Source organism: Sarcophilus harrisii, chromosome 4 (genome assembly GCF_902635505.1).
Source record: "Sarcophilus harrisii chromosome 4, mSarHar1.11, whole genome shotgun sequence".
In the NCBI taxonomy this organism is placed as follows: domain Eukaryota; kingdom Metazoa; phylum Chordata; class Mammalia; order Dasyuromorphia; family Dasyuridae; genus Sarcophilus; species Sarcophilus harrisii.
In genome coordinates, this window is record NC_045429.1 from 40,862,026 (window position 1) to 40,874,313 (window position 12,288).

Here is a 12,288-nt window from a genome sequence, read left to right on the forward strand (position 1 = left end):
GCAAATAAAATTTTATATAAGAAATGCCTAATATAATGTGACTAGTCCTTTTTACATCATTCCTTTTGGAACAGATTCTTTTTTCTACTTGGGCTTTTAAAAAGAATATAATAAAACTTGACAAGATTTTTTATTAACCTGAATTGTGAATATATATTTATTTATAAATACAAACACTAATCATGTCTGAAAATAAAATTACATAATAAAAAAGACTAATTGTTTAGGGTTTTTTTTTTTAAGATTCTGAAGCTTTTAGGACAAAATTTTTTTGCAGTATATTTTTTAAAGTAGATTTTTGTTTAAATTATTTTATAAAATAATGAATTTTGAGTTCCTAAGGCAAATATAATGAAACTCTTATAATAATATTTTTTATAACATGAATATGTTTATAATACATTTATGTATGCACTTATATACAGCATCATGTCCCTTAAATAAAATTATACATAACAAAAGCTTAATATGATAGTTTTTGCAGTATTTCTTCTGAAGCTTTTAGGGCAAAATGATTTTTTGGCTCTGGTCACTTTAAAGGAGACTTTTTTGGTTTGTTTGAATTATGTTATAATGAATCTTGAGTTCTAAGTAGACTTTAACAATAAAAACCCTATTGTAACAAGATTTATTTTTGCAATAATTAGTATATATTTACACATTTATGTAAATGTGTGTATGTATAAACACTGCATCATGCTCTTGCAAATAAGATTTTATATAATAGTTGCTTAATATAATGTAATATAATAGCTTTTTTATTTCTTCTGGAACAGATTTTTTTATAATTGTTTTAATGAAGCTTGAGCTTTTAAGGTAGAATATAATTAGACTATTGTGATATGATTTGTTATTAGCATCATAAATATATTATGTGTGTATATATTTACATACAGAAATACCATCATGCCTTTGCAAATAAAATTTTATATATAACAAATACCTAATATAATGTAACTAGTTTTTTTTTAAAAACCTTTATTTCTCTGAAGTTTTTAGGGCAAAATGATTTTTGGCAGTATTAAGTTTTTAAAGCACTTGATTTTTTGTTTGTTTGAATTATTTTATAATATAATGAATCTTGATCTTTTTAGTAGAATACAGTAGAACTTATAATGAAATTCATTAACTTGAATTAGTATATGAATATATGTGTATAAATACACACGCACACACACACACATATACCATCTTGCCTTTGCAAATACAGGTATGTATAACAAATGTCTAGTGTAGTATGATTAGGGTTTTTTGTTTGTTTGTTTGTTTTGATATTCTGAAGCTTTTAGGACAAAATGATTTTGTGGCAGTATTAACCTTGTAAAGCACTGATATTTTTGTTTTTGTTTAAATTATTTCATAATATGAATCTTTTCAGTAGAATACAGTATTATTATAATGAGATTTATTAACTTGAATTAGGATATACATATGTGTATACATACCACCTTTTCTTTGAAAATAAAATCATGTATAAGAAATGTCTAATGTGATTAGGTTGTTGTTTTTTTTTTTATATATACATTATATTGAAGCTTTTTGGACAAAATAATTTTGTGGCAACATTAAGTTTTAAAAGTTTTTTTGGTTTGAAATGTTTTAATAAATATTGAGCTTTTAACAGATTTAGTAAAAACTATTGTAACATGATTTATTAATTTGAATTAGAATATAAATTTTATATACACCATCATGCTTTTTGCAAATAAAATGATATATAACCAATGCCTAATAAAATGAGACTTCTCTTTTTAAAAAAATATTATTTCTTTGGAAGCTTTTTTAGGACAAAAAGATTTTGTGTCAGTGTTAACTTTTTAAAGCAGAATTTTTTTTGGTTCAAAGTATGTAATAATTATAGTTGCCTTTTAAAATTTAATATAATAGTACTCTAACAAGATTTGTTATTAAAATGAATTAATATATATGTGTGTGCATGCAAACATGATTATACATAAACACATACCATCATTCCTTTGCAAGTATATAAAACAAATGCATATTACAATGTATGATTAGCTTTGAAGTTTTTCTTGTAGTTTTTGACAATATATTTGTCAATGGGAGCTTTTTAAAACATTTTGTCTTTTGTTTAAATTTGTTATAATGAATCTTGAGCTTCAAGATTTATTGTTAGATGAATTAGAATGTGTTTATGTATATTATACATAATTCTTTTGTAAAGAAAAATACTCAAATTAACAATGAGTTTAATAGATTTTCTTAAGCTTTTTGGATAAAATGATTTTGTAGCACAGTGAATTTATAAAAACATTTTTGTTTGAATTATGTTGTGATAATGAATTATGAGCTTTTAAGTAGAATGTAATAGAACCCTATTATAACAAGATTTATTATTGACATGAATTAGTATGCATATGTATGGATTTATATATCATACCATCATGTTCCTCACAAATAAAATTACATAAGGTAAACTCCTAATATATAATGTCAATTATATTGTGATTAGTTTTGCAGTTTTCTGAAGCTTAAAGAATGTTTTAGTGTCAGTGTGAATTTTTTAAAGAAGATATTTTTTCTTTTAAAAACATTTTTGTTTGAATTATGTTATGATAATGAATTTTGAGCTTTTAAGTAGAATGTAATAGAACCCTATTATAACAAGATTTATTATTGACATGAATTAGTATGCATATGTATGGATTTATATATCATACCATCATGTTCCTCACAAATAAAATTACATAAGGTAAACTCCTAATATAATGTCAATTATATTGTGATTAGTTTTGCAGTTTTCTGAAGCTTAAAGAATGATTTAGTGTCAGTGTGAATTTTTTAAAGAAGATATTTTTTCTTTTAAAAACATTTTTGTTTGAATTATGTGGTGAAAATGAATTTTGAGCTTTTAATTAGAATTGTAATAGAACCCTATTATAACAAGATTTATTATTAACATGAATTAGTATGCATATGTATGGATTTATATATCATACCATCATGTTCCTCACAAATAAATTATATAAGGTAAACTCCTAATATAATGTCAATTATATTGTAATTAGTTTTGCAGTTTTCTGAAGCTTAAAGAATGATTTAGTGTCAGTGTGAATTTTTTAAAGAAGATATTTTTTCTTTTAAAAACATTTTTGTTTGAATTATGTGGTGAAAATGAATTTTGAGCTTTTAATTAGAATTGTAACAGAACCCTATTATAACAAGATTTATTATTAACATGAATTAGTATGCATATGTATGGATTTATATATCATACCATCATGTTCCTCACAAATAAAATTATATAAGATAAACTCCTACTATAATGTCAGTTATATTGTGATTAGTTTTGCAGTTTTCTGAAGCTTAAAAAGAATGATTTATTGTCAGTGCGAATTTTTTAAAGAAGATATTTTTTCTTTTAAAAACATTTTTGTTTGAATTATGTTGTGATAATGAATTTTGAGCTTTTAAGTAGAATTGTAATAGAACCCTATTATAACAAGATTTATTATTAACATGAATTAGTATGTATATGTATGGATTTATATATCATACCATCATGTTCCTCACAAATAAAATTAAATAAGGTAAATTCCTACTATAATGGAATTATATTGTGATTAGTTTTGCAGTATTCTGAAGCTTAAAGAATGATTTAGTGTTAATGTGAATTTTTTAAAGATATTTTTTCTTTTGTTTGAATTATGCTGTAGTGAATCTTGAACTTCTAAGAATAATAGGATCTTATTAAAAAGATTTGTTTTTACATGAATTAGTTTATACATGTGTATGTATGTATTCCCACAGAGAGAGAGACTGTATATAGGTAACATGTCATTTACTTTCTTTCAAATGAACTTAAAACAAATATCTAATATTAATGTAACTAGTTTATTTCTTCTGAAGCTTTTGAGACAAAATTATTTTGTAGCATTTGATCTTTTTAAAGCAAAAAAAAATGTATTGTATCATAATGAATCTTGAACTAAGGAGAATATAATTGTAGAACCCTTATTATAATATGATTTTGTTATAAATTAGCATGTATGTATATATAAATTTATACATGTGTTTATTAAATTGTTTTGCAAATAATATATATTCCAATATAATAGGATTCATTTTACAATATTTCTTCTGAAGCTTTTTGTGGCAAGTATGAACTTTTTAAAGGAAAGGGTTTTTTTTTTTTAAATTTTGAATTATGTTGTATAATATAATGAACCTTGCATTTCTAAAGACAATATAATAGAATCTTATCTCAAGATTTGTTAACTTGAATTTGTGTATGTAGATATATTTATTTACACACACCATTATTCTCTTGCAAAATAAATCTATATAACATTTCTAGTATAATGTGATTAATTTCACAGCATCTCTTCTGAAGCTTTTAGGACAATGATTTTGTGGCAGTGTGAACTTGTAAAAACATTTTTTGTTTGAGTTAAATTATAATGGATGTTGAGTAAAGAAGAATATAATAATAGAATTTTTTATAACAAAAATTGTGGTTTCGTGAATTAGTATATCTCTTTATATAAACATTGTGCCCTTGTAATTAAAATTATATAAAACAAATGTCTAATATAATGTGATTAGTTTTCTGGTATTTCTTCTGAAGAATAAAATTTTGTGGCAGTGTTAATTTTTTAAAGAAGTCTTTCAGGTTTGAATTCTCTTTTAATATAGTAAATTTTGAGTATTGGAGATAGGAAAATATCAAATTTAGTATAACAAAATTTGTTATACAAATTGCATATGAGTGTATTTGTGTATATATATATATATACACATACATATATATATATCTATGCAATCATGCTTTTAAAAATGAAATTATGTATAACAGTTATCTAAATATTTTTCCCTGAAGTTTTTAGTATAAAATGGTTTTGTGGCATTATGGACATTTTAAAGGAGTTTTTTTTTTAGTAGTTTTGTTTTTGGTTTGAATTATGAAATAGTAAATTTTCTCTTTTATATCAAGATTTCTTTTTGCATTAGTTATGTATGTATATATATATATATATATATATATATATGATTGTGTATGTATATATACACATATACATGTTTATAACCAATCATGTACCAGCAGATAAAATCACATATAACATGTCGCATGTGAAGAATTTTACAATTTCTTTTGAAGCTTATAGGGTAAAATGATTTTGTGGTAGTGTGAACTTTTAAAAGTGGAGAATTTTCTTTCTTTCTTTTTCTTTTTCTTTTTTTTGGAATTTGAGCTAAGGACAATATAATAGAAGCCTATTATTGGGAGATATGTTATTGGATGCATTTTATATATATATATGTTTAAATATGTGCATGTGTGTATATACACCCATATCCTGCCTTTGCAAATAAAATTACATATAATAATTGTCTAATGTAATATCATTAGTTTTACAGTATTCTGAAACTTTTAGGATAAAGTGATTTTGTGGTAATAGAAACTTTTAAAGGAGATATTTTATTTGTTTTGAGTTATGTTCTAATGGAATATAATAATTAGTATAATATTTGTTACTACATGAATTAGCATATATATGTAATTATATAGCTATATATCATGTCCTTGCAAATAAAATGATAAAAAAACAAATGTCTAATATAATGTAATTAGTTTTAAAGTATTTCTTTTGAAGCTTTTAGGATAAAATGATTTTGTAGCAGTGTGAACTTTATTCTTGTACAATTAAATGGATTTTCAGCTTCTAAGGAGAAAAAAATAATAGAAATCTATGACAAGATTTGTTATTTCATGGATTTGGCATATATATGTGTGTGTATTTGAATGTGTATAAAGCTATCATGTCTTTGGGGAAAAAAATGTCTAATGCCACTTGTAATTACTTTTTACAGTATTCTGAAGCTTCGAGGATAAAATGAACTTTTGTTCATTTTGTGAAAGTGAACTTTTAAAGGACTTTTTTTTATGTATGTGAAGTGTTGTAATATGTATCTTGGGCTTCTAAGATTCTTCTGTTATAACAAGAATTTTGTTTTATATGTATTCATAAAACCATCATTCCCATACAAATTAAATTATATGTAAAGATGTATATTATAATATGATTAATTTTCCTGAAGCTATAACTTTTAGGATAAAATGATTTTGTATCAATATGAACTTTTTAAAGGAGAGGTTTTTTTTTTTTAAGTTTGAATTCTGTTGTAATGAATCTTGAGATAAAGAGCTTTATAAAAATCTGATAAAATTTATTATATATATATAAATAAGCATATGTAATTATTACAGAAACATACATATCTCCATCACCTTCTTGAAAAGAAAACCCTATCTAACAAATGCCTAATACAATGTGATTCTTTTTATATAGAAACTTTTAGGGCAACATGATTATGGCAATGTGAACTTTTTAAAGCTGAGATTTTTTTGTTCTTTTTGAATTAAGTTTCAGTAAAAAGAATTTTGAGCTTCTAAGGAGAATATAATAGTGAAATATTATAACATAATTTGTCATTACACGAATTAATATGGATAACATCCATCATTACTTAAAAAGAAAATTATAGATGACAAATACTTAATATAATGTACTTAGTTTTACAATTTTTTCTTAAGTTTTTAGGACAGAATGAATTTGTAGCAGTGTGAACTTTTTAAAGCATTATTTTCTTTTGTTCAGAGTTTATTGAAGTTGGCTAAAGATTAATTCAAAATGACTAGCTTTGGAAGTTAGATTTTGCCTTTTTGAATGAAATATTAGCTGAATTAACAAATTAGCACATCATTTTGCTTCCTTGATTTCTAATCCCCTTTTAGGAAGGACTCAGTTATAAATTTTCTTTTAATAGAAACCTTAATACAATAGAGTTGCACCTTTTAACAACAGATATTTTTTTTTTAATACTGTTAGTATGTGAAACATTTGAGAAGCCAAAATAGATTTTTGGCTTTCAAAGGGCAATTTGTACAAGAATATAGTATAAAAAAGCATTTCAAATAGTAGTGCTCGGAATGTTCTGCAATTTGATTCCCCCCCCCCCCCCCTCTTTTAACAGAACTACTGTGGAGACATCATTTCTGAATTTATAGATATAAGAAAAAACCAAGTTCAGGTAAGTTTAAAAGACAAGGAATTTTATGAATATTTTATTCATTTTAAATATATGATAAACTAAATGTATTGGCTTGCTCTTTCTAGACATGGAAAATGTCTAGTTTTCCTCATTTTATAGAAGTGGTCTTTTATTTTCTTATTGTGCCACTACCCCTGTCAAAAATTTTTTGAGCACACATCCCCAATATATATGTTGGTTTTTGTCTGTCTGTCTGTCTCTCTCTCTCTCTCTCTCTCTGTCTCTCTCTCTCTCACACACACACAAATATACACTCACACTTTTATTTTCAAAAATGCATTATCAATAATTTTTGGTGGGTTTTGTTAATGTGGTTGAATGTGCCTAATACAGTTTTGAAAATCTTGGTTTAACATTTTAAATTAGATTTGATACTTAGTTGTGGTTCTAGCTGAAAAAATGTAGTACATCATTGACTTCATTTATTAATTTGTGATGCCCTTTCACTAACTATAGTTGTTGAAATTTGACTAATAAATTTCCATTTTTCCTAGTGTCAATCACTTATACTTGGAAACTAATTGCAAGATAATGCATTTAGCCTCATTTAAAAAATTACATTAGATAATTCTTTTTTCCCCTGTTTAATAGTATTTTAATTTTTTCCAATTACATGCAAAAATAGTTTTCAACATAATTTTTATAAGATTTTGAGTTCCAAATTTTTCTCCCTTCTTTCTCTTTTCCCTCCCCAAGACAATCAAGCAGCCTTACTTAGGTTATATATATATTGTCATGTTAACCATATTTCCACATTATAATCATGTTGTGAAAGAAGAATCAGAACAAAATGGAAAGACCACAGGAAAGGAAAAAATCCCCAAAAGTGAGATGGTATTCTTTGACCTATGTTCAGAACTCCATACTTCTTTCTCTGGATGTGAATAGTATTTTCCATCATAAGTCTTTTGAAATTGTCTTAGATCATTGGAAAGAGCTAAGTCTATCATAGTTGATTATCACATAAAATTACTTTTACTGTATACAATGTTCTTTTGATTCTAATGTTCATTTTACTTGGCATCAGTTCATGTAAGTTCTTCCATGTTTTTCTGAAATCCTTTTGCTCATCATTTCTTATAGCACAATAGTATTCAATTACATTTATGTACCACAACTTGTTCAGCCATTCCCCAATTGATAGGCATCTCTTCAATTTCCAATTTCCAAAGCTGCTATAAATATTTTTTGTGGATCTTTTCCCCCTTTTAATGATCTCTTTGGGATGCAGATCCTAGAGGAGGTATTTCTGGATTAAAAGGTATGCAAAAGTTTTATAAACTCTTTATAAACAAAGGGTATGAAAAGAACTTTATAGCTCTATGTGTGCATAGTTCAAATTGCTTTCCAGGATGATTGGACTAGTTCACAACTCCAGCAATGCATTAAGGTTCTAATTTTCCCACATTTTCTCCAACATTATCATTTTTCTCTTCTGTCACATTAGTCAGTCTTGTAGATGTGAGATACTACCTCAGAGTTATTTTAATTGGCATTTCTCTAATCAATAGTAATTTAGAGCATTCTTTTCATTGACTATAGTTAGTTAGCTTTAATTTCTTCATCTGAAAACTGCCTGTTCATATTCTTTGACCATTAATCAATTGGCAAATGACTTGTATTTTTTATAAATTTGACTGAATACTCTATTTTAGAAATGAGACCTTTATTAGAAACACTGGCTATAAAAGTTTTATCCCAGTTTTCTGCTTTCTTCTTCTTGGTTGTATGGGTTTTGTTTGTGCAAAAAACTTTTAATTTAATGTCATCAAATTAGCCATTTTGCATTTCATCATGTTCTCTATTTCTTGTTTGATTATAAATTCTTCTCTTTTTTGTAGATCTGACAGTTTACCTGTTCCTCCTCATTTGATTAAATTGTCATCCTATATCTAAATTGTGCACCAATTTTGCCTTCATCTTGGTGTATAGAGTGTGAGATGTTGATCTGTGCTTAGTTTCCGACATACTATTTTCCAGGTTTCCTAACACTTTTTGTCAGTTGATGAATTCTTATCCTAAAAGCTGGAATCTTTGGATTTATGAAACAGTGGAATACTATTTCTTAGATAGTACTAAACAGTTTTGATGACTGTTACTTTATAATGCAGTTTTAGATCTGGTATGACTAGACCATGTTCTTTTCATTTTTTTCTCCATTGATTCCCTTGATATTCTTGACCTTTTTGTTCTTTCAGATGAATTTTATATTTTTTCTCTTTAAAAATATTTTTGGTAGTTTAATTGGTATGGCACTGAATAAGTGAATTTACTTTAGTTATAATTGTCATTGGTTCTGCTCTCCATTTTTTTAGTTGTTTAGATCTGACTGTTTATATGAATAAAGTATTTTATAATTGTGTCCATATAGTTCCTGTTTGTCTTATCAAGTAGACTTCTAAATATTTTATATAACTTAATTATTTTTTATTGTTGTTGGTAATATACAGAGATGTTAATTTTTTTTGTTTTTTTTTTTTTTTAATAATCCTGCAGCTTTGCTAAATAAAGTTAATTATTTCAAGTAAATTTTTAATTTATTCTTCTAGGATTCTCTGAGCAGTCATATCATATTCAAAGAGGGATAAGTTTTATTTTTTCCTTGCTTATTCTAATTTCTTCAATTCCTTTTTCTTCTTACTGCTAAAGCTGCTAAAGCCAACGTTTCTTATAGTAATGAATAATAGTGGTGATAATGGGTATCCTTGTTTAATCCCTGATTTTATTGAGAAGGCTTTTACGTAGAATGCTTGCTGATGGTTTTAGATAGATAGTTGCTTAGCATTTTAAGAAAAATTTCTTTTATTCCCGTACTCTCTGTAGTGTTTTCAATAGTAACAGGCGCTGTATTTTGTCAAAAGCTTTTTCTACCTCAATTGAGTTAAATCATATAATATGTGTAAGTTTTTTTTCCCTTTGATAGAGGATCTATTGTGCTGTTAGTTTTCCTGATACTGAACCTCCCTGCATTCCTGGTATAAACCCCACCTAATGATAGTGTTGTCCTTGGAATCAATTGCTTTCATCTCTTTTCTAATATTTAATTTTTTTCATATTCATTAGGGAAATTGGTCTGTAATTTTCTTTCTCTGGGTTTTTCCTTGTTTAGGTATCACTATATTATTAGTGACATAAAGGGAATTTGGTAGGTTTTCTTCAGTTATATATCGTATTGGAATGAATTGCTCTTTAAAGATTTGGGTAGAATTCATTTGTTAAAAAATTTTTTTAAGGGAGTTCATTGATGGCTTGCTTGTGCAATTTCTTTTTCTAAAATGGGGTTGTTTTTTATTCTATCTGAGCAATTTATATTTTTTAAATGTTTGTTTCATTTAGATTGTCAGATTTATTGGCATACAGTTTGGCAAAACAGCTCCTTTATTATTGCTTTAATTTACTCTTCATTGGTGGTGAATTAGCCTTTTTCATTTTTGATACTGGTAATTTTAAGACCAAAAATTACCAAAGGTTTATTTTATTTATTGTGTTTCTCATAAGTTCTTAGTTTTATTTCAGTAACTTTCTTTCAATTTTATTAATCTCTCCTTTGATTTTTCAGAATTTCTAATTTGATATATAATTGGGGATTTTAAAATTTATTCTTCTAGCTTTTTTAGTTACATGTCCAATTCATTGGATCTCTTCTTTCTCTATTTTATTCCTGTAAGTGATATAAAATTTCCCCTAAGAATTGTTTTAGCTGCATCCCAAAAATTTTGGTATTTATTTTATGGTTGTTTTTCTCTTGTGAATAGTTATTGATCATTTCTATGATTTGTGGTTTTACCCACTCATTCTTTAGTATAAGATTATAGTTTCCACTTAATATTTAGTTTTATCTTTCCTTGATCATTTCCTTTTCTTTCCTGCTGAGTGTGTACATTAATTATTCCAGGTTTAAGCAATGTTCACTTCCACCCTTTCCTTTATTACATGTAATTTTTATTTTACCCTGATCTGAAAAGGATGCCTCTAATATTTCTGCTTTTCTTCATTTGATTGTGAGATTTTTTTATGCCCTCATACATGGTCACTTTTTGTGCAAGTACCTTGTACCACTGAGAAAAAGTATATTTCTTTATATCCCCATTCAGTTTTCTCTAGAGATCTATCTATCATCTTAATTTTTCTAAAAATTCTCTTTACCTCCTTACCTTCCTCCTTGTATGTTTTGTAGTTACATTCATCTAGTTATGAGAGGGGAATGTTGAGTTCCCCTACTATAGTATGGTTTTGTTTTCTATTTCCTTCTGTAACTTAACTTCTCTAAGAATTTGGATACTATACCATATAGCATCCCTGGTGCATATATGTTGACATTACTTCATTATCTATGGTACCCTTTAAGCAAGATGTAGTAGTTTCATTCCTTATCCCTTTTAATCAGATCTATTTTTGCTTTAGCTTTGTCTCAAGATTGCTACCCCTGCTTTTTTTTTTTTTTTTTAATTTAGCTGGAACATAATATATTATGTTGTACCTTTAGTCTTTATATATTTTACCTGCTTCAAATGTATTTCTTTTCATCTACTCTGCTGTATGCTTCCATTTTATGGGAGAGTTCACATTCATTGTTATTACTATTTCTCTCCATCCAATTCTTCCTCCCCCATTTATGGTTAATTTTCTCTATCCTTTCAGCCTGCCCTTCCTGGCTAGTGTTTTGCCTCTGAATATTCTCTCAATTTGCCTTCTCTCCCATCAGCCCCTCCCCCTTTCCTTTTCTTTGCTGTTTCCCCTCCTCTATAGGATAAGATAAATTTCTATACCAAATTGAGTAATGTTATTCCAGATTTAAACTATCCTCACTTCCTCTCTTTTTTTCCCCCTTTACTGTGATAGGTCTTTTTTGGTTCCTTTATGTGATTTAATTTACCCTATTCTATCTCCCACACTTTTCTCCCAGTAAAATCCTTTTTTCACCTTAATTTTTAAAAAAAATATCACCCGCAATCCTCTCAATACTCCTCCTAACTGCCCTAATAAAGATATTGCTTTCAAAGTTTACAAGTATCATCTTCCTGTTTAGGGATGTAAACAGGTTAGTATTCTTGAATAACATGTTTTTTTTCTTATATGCCATCTTGTACTTCTCTTGAGTCTTGTATTTGAAGATCAGATTTTCTGTTCAGTTCTGTTCTTCTCATCAGAAAAGTTTGAGAGTTTCTTACTTCGTTGAAAATGCATCTTTTCCCCTGAAATATTACTCAATTT

At 26.6% G+C, this 12,288-nt stretch overlaps 1 protein-coding gene across 4 annotated transcripts in view; it reads left to right on the top strand.

The window, feature by feature from the left end:
- Positions 1-12,288, top strand: part of SSX2IP (SSX family member 2 interacting protein) — a 69,838-nt gene that overhangs the window by 15,934 nt on the left and 41,616 nt on the right. For 3 of the 4 annotated variants that reach the window (XM_031969402.1, XM_031969399.1, XM_031969401.1), the window contains exon 2: positions 6,997-7,053. The exons of the other annotated variant lie outside the window; for it this stretch is intronic. The gene's annotated coding sequence lies outside the window, so the exon portion shown is untranslated. The remainder of the gene's footprint in view (positions 1-6,996; positions 7,054-12,288) is intronic. 4 annotated transcript variants of the gene reach the window in all.